This window comes from Abramis brama (assembly GCF_963993115.1).
Source record: "Abramis brama genome assembly, chromosome: 9".
Classification (NCBI taxonomy): domain Eukaryota; kingdom Metazoa; phylum Chordata; class Actinopteri; order Cypriniformes; family Leuciscidae; genus Abramis; species Abramis brama.
In genome coordinates this window covers 15,485,589-15,507,493 of record NC_139971.1, presented here as the reverse complement: position 1 = coordinate 15,507,493, position 21,905 = coordinate 15,485,589, and the positions used below count along the sequence as shown (strand labels likewise).

At 37.8% G+C, this 21,905-nt stretch overlaps 1 long non-coding RNA gene across 1 annotated transcript; it reads left to right on the top strand.

Moving 5' to 3' along the window:
* Window positions 1-7,463: 7,463 nt before the first annotated feature.
* Window positions 7,464-11,580, top strand: LOC311089834. Its single transcript, XR_014607766.1, has 4 exons — window positions 7,464-7,552; window positions 9,568-9,754; window positions 9,861-9,995; window positions 10,430-11,580. It is a non-coding gene; the product is annotated as an uncharacterized lncRNA (long non-coding RNA).
* The last annotated feature ends 10,325 nt before the right edge of the window (window positions 11,581-21,905 follow it).

Here is a 21,905-nt window from a genome sequence, read left to right as displayed (position 1 = left end):
TAACATTTAGTTTTATGTGAAAATTGCTCAATGAACTACATCTCTCGTCTCGCACTATATGTACGTCACCATCTGTTGCTCGTATGTGTTCAGTCTGGTACAAAACACTCAGGCATGACGGCGTAACGTTACGATTATAACGTAAGACTATAGAAAAATGACAGACGTTAGCTTCAGTAAAGTTAGCTTCATTCATTGAGAGAAAAGGTATGACGTCACATGTGCGCCTTTTGAGTTTGTAGTCTTTAAAATTACGTATTTTCACAGTCTTATACCTCAACAGTTTTACATCAAACTGCGACTTTCTTGACTTTAAAATGTATATTTTAAATTGACAAACATCATATGTGTAATTCAGGGCACAATTCAAACGAGATCAAAATATTTGTTGTCTCTCGCCATTGACTACCATTTTTCCGAATGAAGGTCCCATGGTGTTCCACCGGAAGGGGAGGGACTTAGGCTCGTTAAACGTTATAGTTTGGTGCTATTTCGCTTCAAACGCTCACTTTATACGCGCGTCCTATTCGCTTTGGACGCACGTATAAAGTGAGCGTTTGAAGCGAAATAGCACCAAACTATAACGTTTACACTGTGAACTGTAAATCTTTGTCTGGAGCTGAAGCTTATCGACCTTCTCAACAATAAAATTATTAATATAACCCACCAATGCATAGTTAAGGCCCCTTTGGTGACTTTGAGATGATATATATTCTTTCTGTCTCCAAAAATCATCAATTGCCTCCTGTGAAATGTCTCCTACTGTGACAGCTGCCATAGCGCCTGTTACCGAATGTTGACTGTTTGTCCGAGTGAGTGGAGGGGGCGTGGCTTAGCCATAGGTCACACTTTTTTTTTTTTTTTTTTTGCCTATTCTTTTCCTATTGTTTTGCGTCCAAGTCACGTGACTTTCAAGATTCCGGCCGTGAGAACAAAAAACATGGCGGAAAAATCTATATTTTGAGGTAGTTTCTGCATAAAAATAAGTGTTGATTACATTTCTAGCGAGAAATATATATTTTATTTTCATAATATTCACTCAGTGAATGTACATAATCACGCTTGCTCGTTGTTGCGAAGATTTTTCAGATCTCGCCAGAATAATGTGAAACTGAAACGTTTTGGTTGCTATGGACGTTGCTATCGCAACCCAGTCTCACGGCAGTTTGTGATATGGTCACGTAATTTAATCTATTGATTCGTGACACGGACACGATTTATTTTGTTATTTTCGTGATGTCAGCACGTTTTTTAAACTAACGTATTTCAATGGGAAGCATCTTTCTATGGAATGCCAAAGCTGACTTTATTATAAATAAATAAATACATAAATAAATATACGAAGAAATGTAAAAAAGCAAAAATACATAAATAAATATACAAAGAAATGTAAAAAAGTACAAATAAATGAGTATTTATACTTTTATTTCCTTATTTATGTATAATTGTATTTTTTCCACACATTTATTTATTTTTTATTTATACATTTATACATTTATTTATTTCCACTTTTATTTATTTCCACATTTATTTATGTATATACGTTTTTATGTCTACATTTCTTTGTCCGTATGCTAATGAGGGGGGCGGGTTTTACCTCAGACATCAGCAATCGAGCTCAGAGTGGCAGTGCTGAAGCTTTGAGGCCACAGTGACACCTTGTGGTGTGACCAAACGAAACGCAAGAGGTGTGTGGACAATATCACATTTTAAGTCATGTAATATCATGCTAACTGTATGTAGGGTAGGCTATATAGGGTTAACACACATGAACAGAAACTGCATTTCAACGGGTCTGATAGCAGACACTTGGACATGGAAGCGCATGAAAGTATCCACTATTAATAACAATGTAAATGCGGTGGATAGGGCTGATAAGAGCTTGCGTTTGGCTTGCGTTTATTGTCGATGAGACTCGCACACCAGCGCAGAACGCGGAGAGAAACCAGCGCACATTTCACTGACTCCTATGCAAGCATACTGATCAATGAGTTTGAAACGCGACTCAATACACAGTTTACATTCGCGTTTCCTAATTTCGTATGCATAACAGGTGACAATTCAAATGCTTAAAACACAACCCATATTTCATAGATGCTGCTCTTAGATACTGATTAATCACAAGTCATCAATTTGGAATTATTCTTAAATCAAACAAAAGGGGCTCATGTAAACGCAGCTAGTGAGCCACGCATCTCACGCCATGCATTGGAGCACAGAAGCATCATCATGCCCATTTAAACAGCACCTGTCGTGCCCATGGTCGTGGTGATATTTCCCCCTATAAACCCAGCAAACACAAAAACGTTGCAAAAACGTTTTTTTCACGTCGTGAAAAAGTTGTCACAACGTTTTTATCCTACGTATTTAATACGACAGATGTCGGGTTTTTTAAACGTTATAAATACGTATTTTCACAACGTGGCTGAAACATTTTTTTAACGTTATAAATACCTTTCACACCATTGATGAAACAGTTTTTTTAACGTTGCTTCGACGATATGCGTCATGTTCAACATTTTCAAAATGTCAATATCACGTCTTATGTGGAACTTTTTTTCCTATTGGTTTTTACCACGTTCACCCGAAAAATTAACTGAAAGAACGTGTTAATCACTAAAACCTGAAATGTTTCCATCCTTGGATGTAGCCTGTAAGCGTTTGTAGCAGCAGCCGTTCTGCAACTGCTGCCACGTCCGTCTTCAAAGAATCCAGTGTGAAGAGTAATCGATCCAGTGGGCTATAAACTCATCTTTAACACAATTCTTTCTGGGACCCGTTAAAAACATTGAAAAATCACTGGACACAAAACATAAAAGTTAAGCAATTTCTTTAGAATTTATTGATTAATAACACAATATGATTGATATGATATGATTAATGATTTTAATTAATGAGTGCATTTCTGTAATATATTACTAATTCTAGAATAAATAATGATACAATCTATTATATATATATATATAACATTTATGATTATTATCAGTTGTACGGCTTCATATTTTTGTGGAAACTATGATACAGTTTTCAGTATTCTTTGAATATAACTTTCAAAAGAGCAGCATTTATTTGAAACATAATTTTTTTAAAACAATTTAAAAGTTTTTACTGCGACTTTTGATCAAATTAATCTATCTTTTCTGTATAAACATTTTTTCAAAACAATAAATCTTTAAAATATTGAAAATGTTTATAAAACAGAACAATGGCCAATTATAACCACATTAGAAAACATTAAAGGGATAGTTCACACAAAAATGTAAATTCTGTCATTAATTACCTCATGTCGCTCCAAACCCATAAGACTTTTGTGGAGAACACAAATGAAGATATTTTTAACAGATACCTTATGTGCGCATACAATTACATCTTTATTCACAAATTATGTATCTCCAATGCATGTTGCGCCATGAGATCGCTGGCTCTCTCGCCAACACAACACTGATGAATCGTGGTGCTCCGTGAACATGTGTCAGAGATGTATATATTATTTTGTGAATAAAGATGCAATGGGTTTTTTTGCACACACAAAGCATTCACTTCACTTCATAAAGTTGAGGTTAAACCACTGGAGTCATATTGATTATTGTTATAATGTCTTTACTACCTTTCTGAAGCTTGAAAGTTGTAGTTGCATAAACTGTGAAATGGAGGGACAGAAAGCTCTCAGATTTCATTAAAAAGATCTACATTTGTGTTTCAAAGATGAACTAAAGTCTTACAGGTTTGCAACGACATGAAGGTGAGTGATGAAAATGTTTGGTTAAATTTGACGCATTAGGTAAATCAGTTCCTCAGGGGCACCAGTAGATCTCTTCCTGATCTCTGATCTGCTCCTTCCACCATCCCAATCCTGGATTGAGATGCTTTGAATGCTTTAGCCTGGCTGTTTTTTTTCTCCAGCATCTAAAGTGAGAAAGAGAACAATAACCAAAATGTAAATGTAAAAAAACAATGGTTGTCCAAAATGTGAAGTATACACTTGAGTTTTCCCTCTACATACTTGTGGAAGATTTCAGTCATAGATAAATTGTAAATGTTTGCTTTATTAGACATTACCTGTCTAGAGATGTTATGTTTATGCTGAAATATAATATTGGTTTGTGTTTTAAAATCACCTATCACATGTCATTTTGTAGCGAACTGTCTCGTATGATTAAAGTTTTGTGCTTCAGAACTTCCGATAACATAGTGAGTTTTTAGGGAGCGAATGTTTCAGTGCACTGTAAGGATTTTGTGATAAAGACGGCCCTTAACCACTGACTACTGAGCTAGAGACCTAAGTGATATGCACCCAGAGTTTAGCACCTTGATTAGCTTGTTCAGGTGTGCTGGACTAGGTTGGAGTAAACCTCTGCATGTAAGTGGACCTTGAGAGACAATGTTGAGATCTCCTGCAATATTTAGGGCTGGGAATCGATTAAAAAAAATTAACTAATTAATTGCACAATTTGCTGTAATTAATTGCAATTAATTGCATTTCTTCCAAGCTTGTAATCATCAATAATTAAACTTAGAATCACCGGAAAAAAAGGAACAGAAAATAGCCCTATATTAAAATAATATTAAACATCAATATATCAATGTATTATTCTTTTTCAATAATCAATCAACATGGTCCTAACCCTAACCCTAACCCTAATCAATTTAAGATTTTTTTTTCATTTTTTTTTTTTACTAATTATAAAAATAAAATATAGTCCTAAAAAAGCTATTATTACCAGAGCATGTGATCAGAGCAGGTCATTTTAAAGGAATAGTTCACCCAAAAATAAAAATTCTGTCATCATTTACTCTTCCTCAAGTTGTTCCAAACCTGTATGACTTTCTTTCTTCTGCTAAACACAAAAGAAGATATTTTGAAGCAAGTCGATAACCAAACGACTGATGGACCCCATTGACTTCCATAGTAGGAAAAAAAAAATACTATGGAAGTCAATGGGGACCAGCAACTGTTTAATTACCAACCTTCTTTAAAATATCTTCTTTTGTGTTTAGCAGAAGAAAGGAAATCATACAGGTTTGGAACAACTTGAGGGAGAGTAAATGACAGAATTTTCATTTTTGGGTGAACTATCCCTTTAACATTGTTGCCCAGCATGACTATACCAGGGGCTCGTTCTTCGTACGTTGCTTATTACATCCGAGATCAAATGACACATCCAAGATGATATCATCGTGCTAATCATGATCCGGCTAATTGGGTTCTTCGAACACACCTGTTGTTTATGATTAGTATCGCTGGATTGAGTTATCTGAGATAACTGCGCGTTCATGCGCTGGTTTAAAAGGGGATATGTATCGATAGTAGAAACATTGATCAGCAACGCTGCTATTGGCTGCTTAGCGTGGCCAAAGAGCGCGCGCAGTTTTTCTCCTCAGCAGAGCAAGAACTAATAGTCGAAGTTTATTCTGGAATTTTAATGTCTAATCAAAACGCCAGGGAACACCTCAAAGTCTGCAAAAGCCAGGAAAGAGGGCTGGCAAAAAGTAGCAGACAATTTAAATCCGTTAGAAGTGGCCATGTTAGATGTTTTTATCACTTGTTAGCCTATATTTTTGTATTTTAATAATTGCATAATTACTTTGTTCATTGTAATGTCAGAGTCACCACACTAGAACATGGGAACAAATAAAAGTGAAGTACAAAAATATTCTACATAATGGTAATTTTTAGTTATTATAGTCTCTTCTATAAAAGGCACTGTTAAATAAATGGTTGTCTGTTTATAAAAGCAACCAAGAAAAGGCTGAAAAAAAAAAGATCTTAGTAGCCTACACTGTAAAATATTTTTTGCTGCATTAAATTAAGGCTGTATAGTAATTTCAACTGTTAAATCTTGAGTAGGCCTAATGATGAATTGCTTTGACTTGTGAAAGTGAAAACGGACTTTTCCCGAGTGTAGTTCATTGTAATGACATTGTGTTTTCCTCTTTTGTGCACTTTTACATAATACACCAACACTTGTATCTGTTCCCAAGAAAGTGGTGGCTGAAATATGTGCAGTTAGTGGACATTTTCTAACTTTCCAAAGGAATGTAATGTCTATTTGTTTCCATTGCACTGGACAGTTGAATAAACCCTCTCAGATAACTGTTATATGGAGGAACTAGCCTACCTGCAAGTGCATAAATAACTTTACTTAATTTATACTTGTATGCTTTATGGCTGCAATATAAGTTTCAGGATTCCACATCTACAGAAAGGCCTACAGAAGAGTCTGCACAGACAGAGGAGACATAGGCCTACAGGTGGGCAGTGTATAGCCAACTTTTCCTTTTTATTTGTTGCATGAGGCATGTGTCTAATATCTCTTGTTGCAGGCACTTGACCACTGGCTTTTCTTTACAAAGAACAATTGAAATAAAACTCAAGGAACTAAGCATATTTGTCTTTTATTAAACATTTAATGAAAAAGTGTTTTTTTGTTGTTGTTTTTTTGGCAATGTTGTGTAATATGGCACATGCAACAATGTCACAGGCCCTGTCAGGTGTGCAACCCTCAGACTTTTGAGACACTGAAATCTTCCCTTTAGTTAGCCAAAGTTCATTTCATTGTGTGTCCTTGTCCTGGCTAGAGCTGCATTGTAACTGGTTTGGGTCAGGGAATAGGGTCATAAAACACCTGTCTGCAGGCAGGAACATGTCATAATCACCTATGAAAAAATGCAGTTCTGTTAGGATCAGCATAAGTGTATGTAATACAGTGAGCTTGATATTTAATTGTGGAACTTTTCTTACCACTTTCAAATAATGTGCATAAATGTGAATCTCTGAAAATTCTTAAGTCATGCACAGATCCTGACCATTTTGCTTTCACATTTGTGATATGGAAGATTTTAGTCAACTGTTTTTATTTTTTTTATTTTTTTTTATATAATATTATTAATCTGGAATATTAAGAATCCCAATAGTAACTGGGCTGCACATTTACATTGTGAACCCCCTTTCTGTTCACATAATCCCCTTAATTGAGGCCTTGATGGCAGTCTATGGTAGCCTACACTCTAAAAAATGCTGGGTTATTTAATCTACCCAACCGCTGGGTTATGAAATTCTTTACCCATTATGGGTTATTTATATGGAAGTTGGGTATTTTTTTTTAAATGCTGGGTTATTTAATCTACCCAACCGCTGGGTTATGAAATTCTTTACCCATTATGGGTTATTTATATGGAAGTTGGGTATTTTTTTTTAAATGCTGGGTTATTTAATCTACCCAACCGCTGGGTTATGAAATTCTTTACCCATTATGGGTTATTTATATGGAAGTTGGGTATTTTTTTTTAAATGCTGGGTTATTTAATCTACCCAACCGCTGGGTTATGAAATTCTTTACCCATTATGGGTTATTTATATGGAAGTTGGGTTATTTTGTGCAACTCATGTGTTGAGTCAAAATCCATCAACCCAACATTATATCGTTTGACCCAGCACGTGGGTTGTTTGTGCTTCGAACGTCATCATATCGTCACCAGAGTCCACACACCGATCGCTCGTCACAGCAGAGAACCTGACTGATCATCCAGCGAGGCAAACAAATAATAAAAGGTATGTGTACACTACATGTCTAATTCACATTGTCTGTGTTGCGTTACCTATTAAATTACTATCTGTATATTGTCGATGTCGAGGCTAGTTGGTTGGTTTGGCTAACAATAGCTAACGTTAGCCATTTAGCCGTTATCAGCACGGATAGCCTGCTTATTTGGTCTGAATTACATTTTTGTAAGGTATTATACATTAAGCAAAAGTTTATTTTTATTTATGCGGAGATGTGGGACTTGAAAGTAAATCATTACAGGATTAGTGTAAGAATATAGTCTTTTGTGGTGAGAAACCGGGACAATTTTGAAAACTGAAAGGAGTAGTGATGGGTCGTTCGCGAATGAGCCGGATCTAAGAGCCGGCTCTTGTAGGTGAACGACGGGAGCCGGCTCGCATATCTGAAGAGCCGACTCTATTTTTAAAAATATAGCCTATAGAAATTAAATCATTATGTAGGCTAATAATGAAATAATGAATGATTTTAATTGCATTTAAAATAATTGACTAATTCAAAAACCAACAAAAACATAATTATATAGGCCTAAAGGCGCACACACATTTGTTTCGACTGTCTGATCAGCCTCACATTCTGTTCCTGTCAATCATACACGCGATGTCAACCAATTAAACTGCATGAGGGAGTGCCGAGCAAACTCACACACACACTAGAGATGCGGATAAACCGCGGATCAGGCGGATGACGTGACGAAAAATAATATTTTAATTAAATTCGGGCGGGTGGCGGTTGAACCAAACAAATGAAAAAAGTTTGCTATAAGCAAACCTGCAAGCTATGCCCAGCTGTCAGTACTATTGGAGGAGGCCTAAACGTCTCTTAGATGAGACCGCCTGGGTTATTTTGTTTCGATATTAATTATATTTTAAAACAGCCAATCGTAGCCTACTACCACTGTGGAATATGCATTTAAAAGAGAGACAGATAATGGTCTGATATGACTCAGAAATGACATCGGGCAATTGCAGCGCAAGATGTTCAGAAGAACGCAAGAGCTAAACTTCTACAAGCTCAATAATATCCACATTAAAAAGTAAAAAAAGAAGGTAAGAAAAATAGTCAGTCATAACTTTGCCCATTAATTAGATGTGCAAGACAAGCAGGCTAGTTTTTGGGTTGTTATGGACAATTAAATATGTGAATAGTCACGTTGCACAGTTGTGTGGTGGACTTTAAGTTTCAGCGAGTTAAAACATATATTTTTTAAAGAGCCGTTTGTGAGTCAAAAAGAGCCGGCTCTTTTCAGTGAGCCGAGTCAAACGAGCCGGCTCACGGAAAAGAGCCGGAATGCCCATCACTAGAAAGGAGGACTCTGTGCGCGCCAGCGCCCTCACATCTTCTGAGGATTTGGTGCGACGTGACGCGGTGTCTCCTGTTTCATCAATTTGTCCTGTTATTTTGCAGGTACTATTGTTACAACAACTTGATAATATGCACTGTAATGTAAATGTATATGTTCATACCGCAGATATTTCGGGTAACGTTAATGACGTTCGGGGTTGTGAATATAGGTCTATGCAGACTGTCCGCCATTTTGTGAACGCTGTAACACACGAGGTTATTGTGAAATGCGTTTAATTCGATTCAAATTGACTCCAGTTACAAGTGTTCATTATGAGTTTACTTTTATTTGTGTTTGGTTTAAGTTATGTATACATATAAAGATCGGATGCACTTATTTTGCAGAACTGTCTCTCTAACGTTACTTGGCCTTCTGCGCGGGGCCTGTAACATTAAATATATAATATATTTCTGTGCCCTATGCAGTGAGCAGCCACAAATATTATTGTGCAGTAAAAACATAGACAATTTACATGTAACTTTATGCAATTTGTCATATGAATTGTAGAGAGGGAGGATTGTTTTCTCTATATTTTGTATAACTTAAGTTGATGGCACTCTTGCAAGGGCTCTCATACCAGGTAATTATTAAACGGAATAATTATTTGATGAAGCAAAACAATCATATTTCAGTGACTGACAACTTTGTTCTTTTTTACAGAATGTACCATATCAGACGAACGTGCGTCACAGCTTAAATAATGGTTGAGAAACAATTCTCAGCCCCTCAGCCAGATAGAGACCTACATGCAGAACACGCAGTCTACAGGGCCAAGTGGATTAGGGACTACAATTGGACCATCGATCAGATCCTCGAAGAGTTCCCTCGCCTGATGACCAAAGGCATGGTAGGTATAGGGAAATATGATCTTGAATATGAGGATGCATTGTTTAAAACGTTTTATTAGTGTGCTACATTGAATTAATTTTAAAAATGTGTTTTCCATTTTATAGATTGCACAGAACTTTCTTGTCCTGCATTGGGATGCTGCATCAAAGTTGTTTGAAACATGGCTACCCATCTATGCTGAGAAGATCCTGTACCTAGCAAGACAGAGCTGACATTGCCCCTGGATGGATTAACACCAGGTAATATATTCGTAATATAATATATTAATATATTAGCATTCCTCTTTCCAACATTTTTAAAGTTTTTTGACCAAAAACTTTTCACATAATTTTGGCCAGAATAGTGACTTAGTGGATAGAGAATAGTGAGTGATATCATCATAGGAATAGTTAAATAAATCCATCAGCCTCTTTATGCTAATTGGGTACAAAAAATGCCAAGTTTTCACAGCAGAGTCAACACAGCGGTACCGGTGTAACTAATAACATTAACCAGTCCCTCCAGAAAAACGCAGAGTTTTTTTGTGATTGTTGCGGGCAAAAATCCTTGATTATGTGGCACGTTTTCTTAAAAAATGCGATGGAATATGCAGGATATTTATGCGACGATATTGCGGGGATTGTGAAATCACAGGTATGCCATTCCACATTGTATTGACACCTATGTCTTACAGATGGTGTTGGGGAACTCGCCCTGAGGCAGCTGCCAGCCTTGCTTCCACCTACAACTTGGAGAGTTGGCCATGGCCGTGGTGCGAAAGTGGTTTGCCACACCATTCAGGAATGCAGCTTGGCCTTCATCGACCATAAGCCTGCAAGTCCTCAAGCACATCTAAAGGGGAAACTTTATTCATTTTATCAACATATCTGAGCTCAAGACTGTGCACGCACACATGCATATCCAGGTGTTTTTTTACTATACTTTTGGGGACAAGCATCAAATATAGCCTGACAGTATTCGGAAAATGGCTGTTCTATAAGCTTAAGTTGGTCACTATCAAAGCATCCTGGGCTTCTAGAACACCTCAGCAGTGCCACAGGCTGGTAACCTCTGTACCACACCGCACTGATGCAGTAATTTGTTCTAAAACAGGCACCAACAAAGTATTGAGTGCAGAAATTAACATAATTATCAGAAAGTTGACACTGTTGTATTTTAACCAATTTGGATCTGACTCTATGAGGTTGACTCTAAAGAAGTCTTCTAAATCTACAAAGCATTTGCGGCCCATCTATCTGACCACCTAACCCCGCTGCCCATCGGCCAGATAGGATAGTCAGATAGGTGGGCCACATTCGTTTTCTGAGCATGTTTATTGTAATGATATATCATCAATCAATTTATGGCTTTTTAGGTCAATTGAGGTCTGAATCGTTTTTTTAAATTGTTTTCTGTAATGTGAGCTATATGCTCTAAGACTTAATCAAAAAATATTTTGTTATGTGCAATGAGATGTAGACTATTACAGTTCAACTTTTTGAATTATAAATGCACCGAATCTTTTCCAAATTGTAAAGTTAACTAGACTTTATCATAAAACAATTTCTCTAGTGAGGACCAGGAAAATGGTCCTCACAATGTCAATATTTTAATTATACTATAGTAGTCGGTAGACATTTGGTCCTTACTCACTTGCACTCTCTAACTCTCGCTCTCTTGTATTCTTTCTTTTTTAGCCTGGAATAAACATGGTGGAGTACCTTCATGAGGCCAAGGCATGCAAATCTCCACTGCACCAGTTCCACTATATTTTTTATATGAACTGCACCAGTTCCACTATATTGTTGCAATTAATTAATGTTAATAAAAAAAAATTCAGAGATTACATTGTTGTTTTGTTTTTGTATTGTTTAAGTGTTTATTGCATAATATATGCATAAATCTAGCATGTATTCTGTTCTAAGTTTGTAGTTTAACAGTTTTATAGCTATGGGTAGTCTATTGCAATTTATTTTCTTAAATTGTACTGTAATGTGTTAGAATTAATCTGGCATTTGGGTTAATTTTACCCAGAATTTGGGTACACTTTATAACAAGTATGTAGTTGAATCAACCCAGAATTGTAATTAATTTGACCCAGCATTTGGGTACACTATATAACTAATATGTAGTTAAATCAACCCATAATTGTAATTAAATTGACCCAACATTTGGGTACACTATTTAACCAAAGTATGTAGTTAAATCAACCCATAATTGTAATTAGTTTGACCCAGCATTTGGGTAGAATATTTAACTCATCTGTTGGGTTAAATATGACCGACCCATCTTGCTGGGTCAAATTAACTACTGCTGGGCTGGTGCAATATTTAACCAGCGGCTGAGTTATAAAACAACCCAAGTTGAGTTATTTTTAACCCAGCATTTTTATGGTACCAATCACGTTAGTGTAGACCGAGTGACACATACTGTAATCGGCATGGTCATGATTGCATGATCTTCATAAAAAATTATGATAGCCTAAAAATAAAAAAAAATAAAAAACTGCTTTAAAAAAACTGCTTTACAACATTGGGTATTCAGTGGCTTGGAAATGCCACAAAAAACCTAAAACTGTTTTTTAAACCTAAAAGCGTCAGGTAAACACTGAATGACAGCACTTTCCATCAAGTTCTCCGCATCTCCAATAGTGTAAGGAAAGAGCCACTCGCAAATAATCTTATCTTAGGGCAATGCAAACAGTTTGTGCTGTATAAGCCAGACTCCGACAAGTCGAAAATAAATGTGCGTTTCCAACAATTTAATAATGTAGCCTAAACGACAATCTCACGAGTCACGAGAAAAAATATAGGCTACATCTCAAAATCGCGCTGCGCTGGACTTCCCGTATCAGCTCCGCTTATAAAGCCGCGATCTAATCCTGTTTACATGAAATAAGCCTGCTCCCGAGCAGGTTTAAGCTTGCGCACCTGTTGCTATGACAGCAAGTCCAGGATGAGCGTCGAAGAACCAAACAATCCAAGATCATGCCAAATCGTCAACAATCAAATCCAGCTAACTGAGTTAGCGACGTACGAAGAACGGGCCCCAGCTCAGCAAACAGAAGTCTACAGAGAAATTTCACCTTATTTGAGCGGACTTTGCTTTTCCAGTGCGTGATCGGTACATGATTGGAGCGTTTGGGCCGTGAACGACAGAGCAGAACGTGCAGCGAAAACACGGAGTCGAACATTGAGCAGAGAGCGCAGCGCGCCGACACACACACACACACACACACACACACACACACAGACACACGAAACGGAGAGTGCGGCGGCGCACACGGAGCGGAAAAGACCCGCTCATGAAAGCTGTGCGAGAATGAAACCCGATCCCCATATTTTCGGCTTTTCAATAGCAGCCGCAACAGGAAATCATTAAAACGTGGCAAAAAAAAGTGCTGCGTTAATTAAATTTTTTTTTTTTTTTTAACATTCCCCCAGCCCTAATTCTGAACTTACAACACTGGGACACCTGAACACTGGAACACTGAGACCAAAGTTCTGCAGAGTTTCTGGTGATCCTTGATCAGCTGCTCAGGTCTGCTTAATTGGGTTTGGAGCTAAACTCTGTGATCAGGACTAGATGGCAAACAATACTGTAAAGGGGAGAAGACAAACAATATTATTTTGTTGTAAATAATTTGTTCTGTGTTCATACTTACCTGTACAAAGTATGCATCATGAATAAGTGGTAGGCTATAAATTTAATTAGATCTTTTAACAACACTGTTTTACTACATTCATACTAACTACAAACCTGATAAAATGACTGGGCAGTGGAGGAAAGCCTTATTTTGCCCTCCAGGTGGGCGTAATGGTGTGACGTCACATGATAACTAGGAATTAACCATACAGTGCGTACTTTTAGGTTAAATAAATTAGCTTATTTCCATTCATCCATTGACCAATTGTCAGCAAAACCTTTACAAAACTATCAAAATATCTCATCTACACATAAGATGTGATTAAAAGCCCAAACTTAATTAATTGATTTCCAGGGGCGTTTTTTCCCCCCAAACCTTATTAAGGCTACGTTTACACGGAAACGATCTGAAGAGAAAACGCAAAAGTGATCACTTTTTATTCTGCGTTTAGACGAGCGTTATCGGGGGAAAATCTGCGTGCACATGGTGACGCAAAAGTGTGTGAAATTCAATGTAGTATGCACTGCAGGCGGCTAGGTGGCCATGTGAAGCACTGATCGGTGCCTTCACTGTCTAGCAAACTTTTGCGTTTTTACCGTTTAGACGGAAACGCGACGGTGGAGCGTTTTTAAGATTTCCACTCTGGAGGGTGGTTTCACTTTTTTGCGTTTTTAAGCCCCGAAAACGCCGTCGCCGTCTAAACGAAAGGCACATCTGATAAAATATTTTTACGTTTTCACCCGCGAGCGTTCTCGTGTAAACAGGGCCTAAAGTTTGATTGACGCACTTACTGTCCAATGATTCTAGGTGGTCTTGGAAATGATTGGCTGGAGTTTTTCGAGTCCTGCCCGTTCCACAGATGATTAAATTGCTTAATTTTCATTTCAGTGCTTCTAACTCAGTGGCTGTAAGTGGGTTAGGAATAGGATTTCAAGTGATTTTGAAAAAATGGCCAAAAAGGAGAATTACATACCCCACCTTTAAATAGGTATCATCATATGTCAAGTTCTTAATATTAATCGATAAACTACTCAGTTAGTTTCGTTTGGTCACACCACAAGGTGTCACTGTGGTCTCAAAGCTTCAGCACTGCCACTCTGAGCTCGATTGCTGATGTCTGAGGTAAAACCCGCCCCCCTCATTAGCATACGGACAAAGAAATGTAGAAATAAATAAATGTAGAAATAAATAAATGTGGAAATAAATAAATGTGGAAATAAATAAATGTGAAAATAAATAAATGTAGACACAAACATATATACATACATAAATGTGGAAATAAATAAAAGTGGAAATAAATAAATGTATAAATGTATAAATAAAAATAAATAAATAAATAAATGTGTGGAAAAAATACAATTATACATAAATAAGGAAATAAAAGTATAAATAATCATTTATTTGTACTTTTTTACATATTTTTGTATATTTATTTATGTATTTTTGCTTTTTTACATTTCTTCGTATATTTATGTATTTATTTATTTATAATAAAGTCAGCTTTGGCATTCCATATCTTTCGTGATCACAGCACGATTCTTTCTGCCTGGGTTGCAGCAGAGAAGCTGTTTAATCAACATTCATTCACGAGATCTTATCATGGTTTAAATATTTCTTTTAATGTTATTATTTAGGTGTTATTGCCAGGGAAGCTGGATTGCTTTGCTGTTTATTGATATTTTTAAAATTATATTTTATCAGTAGGAAATCGCGCTGAAGAAGTCTCATTCCGAACACATCGCGATATTTGGCATCAGTTCACGTGTGCCAGATGTTGGTAAGTAGTAAATACGGTAGTAAATAGGCTTGTTTGAGATGCGCCTTGCCTCGCCTGAAATGTATGCGAGAGTAGGCGGCTGCAGTGAGGGGAGGAATGAAAAAAGCGCAGGCAAGCCGGACAGATCTCTCTTCTCGCAGTGGATCTGACCATGGATCTGACACCTGTGAGATCAAAGATGGATATCGCGGGATTCACGCTCGTGCACAGTGTTGCTAATAAACTGGATGTAATTCAAGTTCTGTTGCTTTTATATGAAAATAAATAAAATGAACAAGACACCCAAAGTACTTGTTATTTAATTCCATACCAAATACATGTTTATCAATATTTTTTTTCTTTACAGACATATGTGTTTTTATTTATTTTATTTATTTTATAAAAATTTAATTGCATAACCCAAAGAGATCGCACTGTCAGATAGTTTGGGAATATTCACACATAACATATACACATAAAACATGATATTAGAGTTTTAAAATCAAAACATTTTAAAAGAGAACAATACATCACAGTTGTTTAAACCAATGAGCATTAAGCTGTGTCGTCAGCAAGAGCAAGTCGTTTCCCATCGTGCTTTTGATCAGCGCAGTCGGTGGGGAGCAACTGCGCTCGACTGCAGAATTCGACACGTGCGCCTTGCGCTCGCGAGAGATTTTTGACATACGTCAGCATGACATCAGAGCAAGGCGGACCGCACTCGGACACATTTCTAACCGGCATGCATCTCGCGCTGATCACCGGTGATCGGTTCTGCGCAGATTTTGCTCATCTCAAACAAGCCTAATAGTTGGTAAATACCAGGGGGGCAGCGTTTCATATTATTTTGAAGTTTCCCCGGGCACCGCCATTGGCTAGCAGACCATCACCTGCTGTTAGCATCCCATTGACTCCCATTCATTTTGGCGTCACTTTGACAGCGAATAACTTTACATCTGAGGCGTTTAAAGACTCCATTTGTCCATTATTTATTTCTAAAGAAACACGAAAATGTATAAAAGGCTCCATTACCTTGTATCTTACGTTATGGCCCCGTAGAAGCAGTTTTTGTAAAAATAGGCTAACGATTGCGTCATACCCACGCGACTCTCTGTCGCACAGTAGAGAGAATAGGTGTGTTCGACATCGGCTGCGGCTGGATGCACCCGATCGGCGAGAGTAGCCGCGTGCAGGCGGGGAGGAGCTGCAAACGGAGACGTGAAGTCGGACACTTTCTGGTTCCCGTAGTGACCGCTCACGTGGTGTTTGCATACTTTACCACAGCTGCAGTGAAATAAATGCAATATTTGCCAAATAATAGATGTTTCAGAGACATTTTCATTCAATACTTTATGTAGCTTACTGCTTCATACAGCGTCTGTTTGAACAAGAATAAAGTTCAACATTTATGTTGATAAACATTTATGCTTATAAGCTACTATCAATGAAGTGGAGTCTACGTTTTTAATCAGTTTTAATTTGATAAACATGACACAATATAACATCGCAACGACATGAAAAGAGTGTTTACTGTTATAAAAAACTGATTTGAGAGCTTTAGAGTAACTAATGGTGGTCGAATAAACACGAAACACGTGATCGTTGTCATACAGTGAATCCGGCCAATCGTGGAACAGCTGTGTCGTCATCAGCCCACGTGCAGCCCAGTGCAGCCGCTCTTGAGAAGCTGCGCTGGCTGAGTTCTCCGGCTACTCTCGAATCGCTCTCGCGGTACTTTGATGGCATACGTCACAGTCACGTGGTGTCGGCGCTGTATCAAGTCGGACAAAATTTCTAACCGGCATGCACTGCTTTAAGTCAGCCGCCGATCGGTCTGCGCAGAGCTGCATGAAGTCGAACAAGCCTATTACCGTATGGACAGGAGGAGAAGCTCGCGCGCAATCGGGGGGACGTGGAGGCAAAATGGCAAAGTAATTAATCAGAATACTTAGCAAAAGTTTCTCCTGCTGCTATCTCATGGACACCTCCTACTCACAGGCTGCGTTCGAAACCGCATACTCAATGAGTAGGTACTTAATTTCAATACTTACTTAACGAGCGCTAAAAGAGTAGGTACTTTATAGCCAGATCTCGTTGAGTATGAATGCGAACCGGACATCTGCCATGTTGACGTTATCATGTGACCTACGACGCGTTATCACACGCGCAACAACTGAACGACACGTTTAATTCATCTATCTGTAAATATCTTGATACTGATTAAACTTGCTCATTTTGTGGTCTTTTTGAAGAAACTGCTGCCCATTTATTTTGTGAATACATTTAGGGTTGATTTAAGTTCTTTAACCCTACTAATGTGACCCACCGTTTTATCCTTAACGATATTATTTATTTTTATTACGAAATCCCAAAATTGTCATCTCTTGAATATGTTGTTAATTTTTTTTATTTTATATCTAAACATTTTCATCCACAAGCAAAAGTAGCTACTATGTTTTCCTATTTTTCTTGTTGAATTTTACTCTCGTTTCATCCCTCAGGCCTATAAAAAAAAAAAAAATGCTTTTTTTAAAAATGTGTTATAATGAATTATTTAAGAAAATATATAAAGATATTCAACCTTGTAGGTTCTTTTTTCCTGTGTAAAAAATCTCGTATTATGTATGCAAACCCATAATAAATATATATATACACACCTCATAACATCAGTAACTCAACAGCCCTACCTAGAATGGTTTTCCTCAGCGTTTGTAATGTCTGCACAAAGGGCAGCTGCGTGAAGATTAGCCTTTGGAGAAAACTGTTGATTTTGTACTCGCAAAATTTAAGTATCATTAATATTAAAAATTAATATTACCTCAGAATGAATTGCATTGCTATCCCACCCCAAAACATACAATAATAACAACGATAAATGCTGACCAATACTTAATTATATTACTTTTTACTGAAAATGATATAATTCAATAAAACAAACAAAATGTAATGTGTCATATGACATAGCTATGCATGATTGAATACACTCTAGATGTGTATATAGTGAACATATCTACATTTTCTTTCAAACAAATAAAACATTAATTAAATAATTATATTTTATTTACTGACAACAATGAGAAATATTAATAAATTAGTAAAAGAATGAATGAAAGTCACCATCACACAATAAACAAATGCATATACAAGTCAACACATGAAAAAGCTTTATTCAAACTACAATCATGTATGTAGGCTACAGGCGCTGAACCCCACATCCTTCTGCCATCTCAATACAGCGGTTCCCATTCTGCGGCTTTATCATAGACAGTAAAAGAAATGGACACAGCGACCCCATTGGAACTCAGTTGAGACAAGTGAAGCCCGTTTTCAGCGATTTTTTAGCACTTCCTTTCCTGACGCGCAGACTCAAACCGAGCAAAGCGTTACACGGACCACGTGAGCAACCCGTCTGTCTTCTAGTAGCTGTGCTAAGAGAAATCTGAATCATTCCCTTCCGAATCTTGCAGAGACGGAGAGTGTGATTAGGAGCTGTCCATGAGCGTGGAGCAGGAGCAACTTTTGCCAGGTATTCTGATTAATTATATTGTCATTTTGCCTCCACGTCTCCCCGATTGCCCGCGAGCTTCTCCTCCCGTCCATACGGTAATCTCTCTAGTGTGCGACAGAGAGTCGCGTGATTATGACGCAATCGTTAGCATACTTTTACAAAAACTGCTTCTACGGGGCCATTACATAAGCTACAAGGTAATGGAGCATTTTATACATTGTCGTGTTTCTTTAGAAATAAAAAATGGACAAATGGAGTCTTCAAACGCCTCAGATGTAAAGTTATTCGCTGTCAAAGTGACGCCAAAATGAATGGAAGTCAATGGGATTGCTAACGCAAGTGAAGTTCCGCTCAAGATGGCGGCACCCGGCCGACTTCAACTTCCGGTCGACTTCCTTCCCGCTTGGGCTTTATTCTGATGAATCAGCTGACCGCCAGAGGTGAGCCGTTACTTCGTGCCGGAGGTTATTGCGTGATGTGTTGTGCTTCACAATCTGAGGCAATAAAGGCGTGCCTTTATTAAGGCGTGCCAGGTGGAGTAATGGAGGGACTCGTAAGGGCAGGTGGAGTGATGGAGGGACTCGTAAGGGCAGGTGGAGTGATGGAGGGACTCGTAAGGGCAGGTGGAGTGATGGAGGGTCTTGTAAGGACTGGTGGAGGGTCTCATAAGGGCAGGTGGAGTGATGGAGGGACTCATCCATGGCACCATCTCCAGGATTCAGCTCTGGGCTCCTCATCCTCAGTGCTCACACCAGCCTGCTGACATTTCAGATCCTACAAAAATGCACAAACATAACACAAAAGCAGTAATTTCAACCACACAATGTCATTTGATTTCAGTATTATTTAGAAGAAAAAAAGCGCTTTTTTTCACAAATGCCGCCATCATCTTTCCTTGCAGGTCCTGCTCCATCTCAAAAAATCTGCAACAAACAAATGCACAGAAATCAAGAATCAGAAAGGTGCTGTAATAGCTCTGTTTGAAATTACAATAATTAAAATAAACTACAACTTAATATTTAAATAGTTGTTGTTATTCATTTCTGTAGTATACTCACTCAAAGCCTTTGATGGCAGCATTCAGCTTCATGAGCCACTCTCCACTGGATAAACACATCTGTTCATCTGTCCCTGTAACATCCAGACAAGATTCACATAGCCTCTGTGATTTATGAGCTCAAAACTACATTTACATGTTGAGGTTGTTTTAACTTTTTATCCAACATAAATGTTCCTCAATTTATCAACTACTAATGGACAAATAAAAAAGATACCTTATGTTTAATTACTTTATAGATTTGTTTTACATAATAGCACACATTCATCACTCAGATGTCTATTTCATGTTGTGATATTTCAAGATTTTCCTGTCAGATGTAAATAGACATTTAAAATAAGCGTCTTTAAGGTGTATGGTTTATGTAAATCCACTTTAGAGACGTAACTTATGAGCTCCCCTGTTAGCTAACGTTATACATAATAAAACGTGTTTTTACAGCAAAATCACAACTGTACTTTACTGTGTAACGTCTTTACACCTTCAACAATTCAACAGTTTACTCTACAGTAGTTCAACACATGCAATTTTTAACAAAAGGAACTGTGTTTACTCACATTTGAAAGCACCCGCGTCGCTGATCTCTGCGATGTTTGATAATGACGTATCCTCTCGCGTGGCCTCCTGGGATAGAAGAGTATCCATCGGTTGAGCACTCAAAAATCTGGCCTGAAGCAGTAAGCCATCCAGGAACTTCTCGCCTACTCTTTTATTAATACTGATGTTTCGAACGTACTGCTTCCTTCACGTACTGTTTTCGCCTACTATATAGTAGGAAAGTAGGCATATTCGAACGCACTTAAGTCCGAATCTCGCGATAATTAGTACGTCACCCAGGTAATTCTCGCCTACTCTTTTGGATTCGTACATACTTTTTCGCTCGCCTACTCTTTTTCCCATACTAAATAGTAGGGAAGTATGCGGTTTCGAACGCAGCAACACTCTACATCTCTGCAAGATTCGGAAGGGAACAGTGTTGCCAGATTGTAAATGTCCAAGTATCGTACCAGAAGCTCAAAATTATCGTATTTGGAAGAAAATTATCGTACAGTTCGGTTGGTTGAGTCCTTACATGCGCTATGTGAGGCACACTAGCACACACACTCAAGGTCTCTCGCTCCCTCTCTCTACACGTTCTTCCCCCGGTAGACGTAGAATCCACAGCTAGATCAATGAGAAGCCCTATTACAACGACCATCATTTGAAGTGTCACACAGTTCTGAAATTATCGTACATTATAGGATTTTTTCCATTATTGATCGTACATCGTACAGAGGTCAAAATGATCGTACAAAAACGATAATTATCGTACATCTGGCAACACTGGAAGGGAATGATTGAGATTTCTCTTGGCACTGCTACTAGAAGACAGACGGGTTGCTCACGTCACATCTACGTCGTCAAGCTCAGTTTGAGTCTGCGCAGTACGCTCGACCATCAGGAAGTTAGTACTTCACTTGTCTCCGTTGAATCCAATGGGGTCGCTGTGTCCAGTTTATATACTGTCTATGGTTGTTAAGGAGATCTAACCAATCAGCGACGAACTTATTGGTGACGTCGGCAAAGGACGTTAGGTGGCGAGTTAGAAACTTCCTGAACAGTTAGCAAGCAGAGTTAAGAGAAGAACACGCCTCGTATCTTCCATCATCCTGTATCTTAACCTTCAGAGTTTACCTTCTGTGTGTGCGTTCTTGACAAAATGTAAGTCTGTTTTACTTATTTGTGCTCTTTAGTATAGTTATCTGCCGTGTTACAGTTTGATTAATGTAAATCATCGAGTTGTTTATCTATTTAGTGTCCACTGCATTCACCTCGTACTAACTGCCACAAATAGAACATATATAGAAAGTAATTTGTTATTTAAGTAATTTACTGGCTTTAATCCTTGCTTGTGATTACTTTAATTACTGTGAAGTTTATAGTATTTGTCGTATTTCCGCAACCCTGCCGATATATGATGATTACTCAGCATTTTCTCAGAGACACGGAGAATTCGCGATCCTCATTATATGCGCTTTATGCGACATCTAGCGGTTAATTTCGGTAGTGCAGTACAAACCCTGATAATTGTATTGGATGTAAAATGACATGTATATTATTGTTATGTATGAATACTGTAATCACTTATTGTAATGTTATTCATTTGTTTATTTCAGACCACACATATATACACTAATACAAAGTAAAGATGAGAAGATTCTGA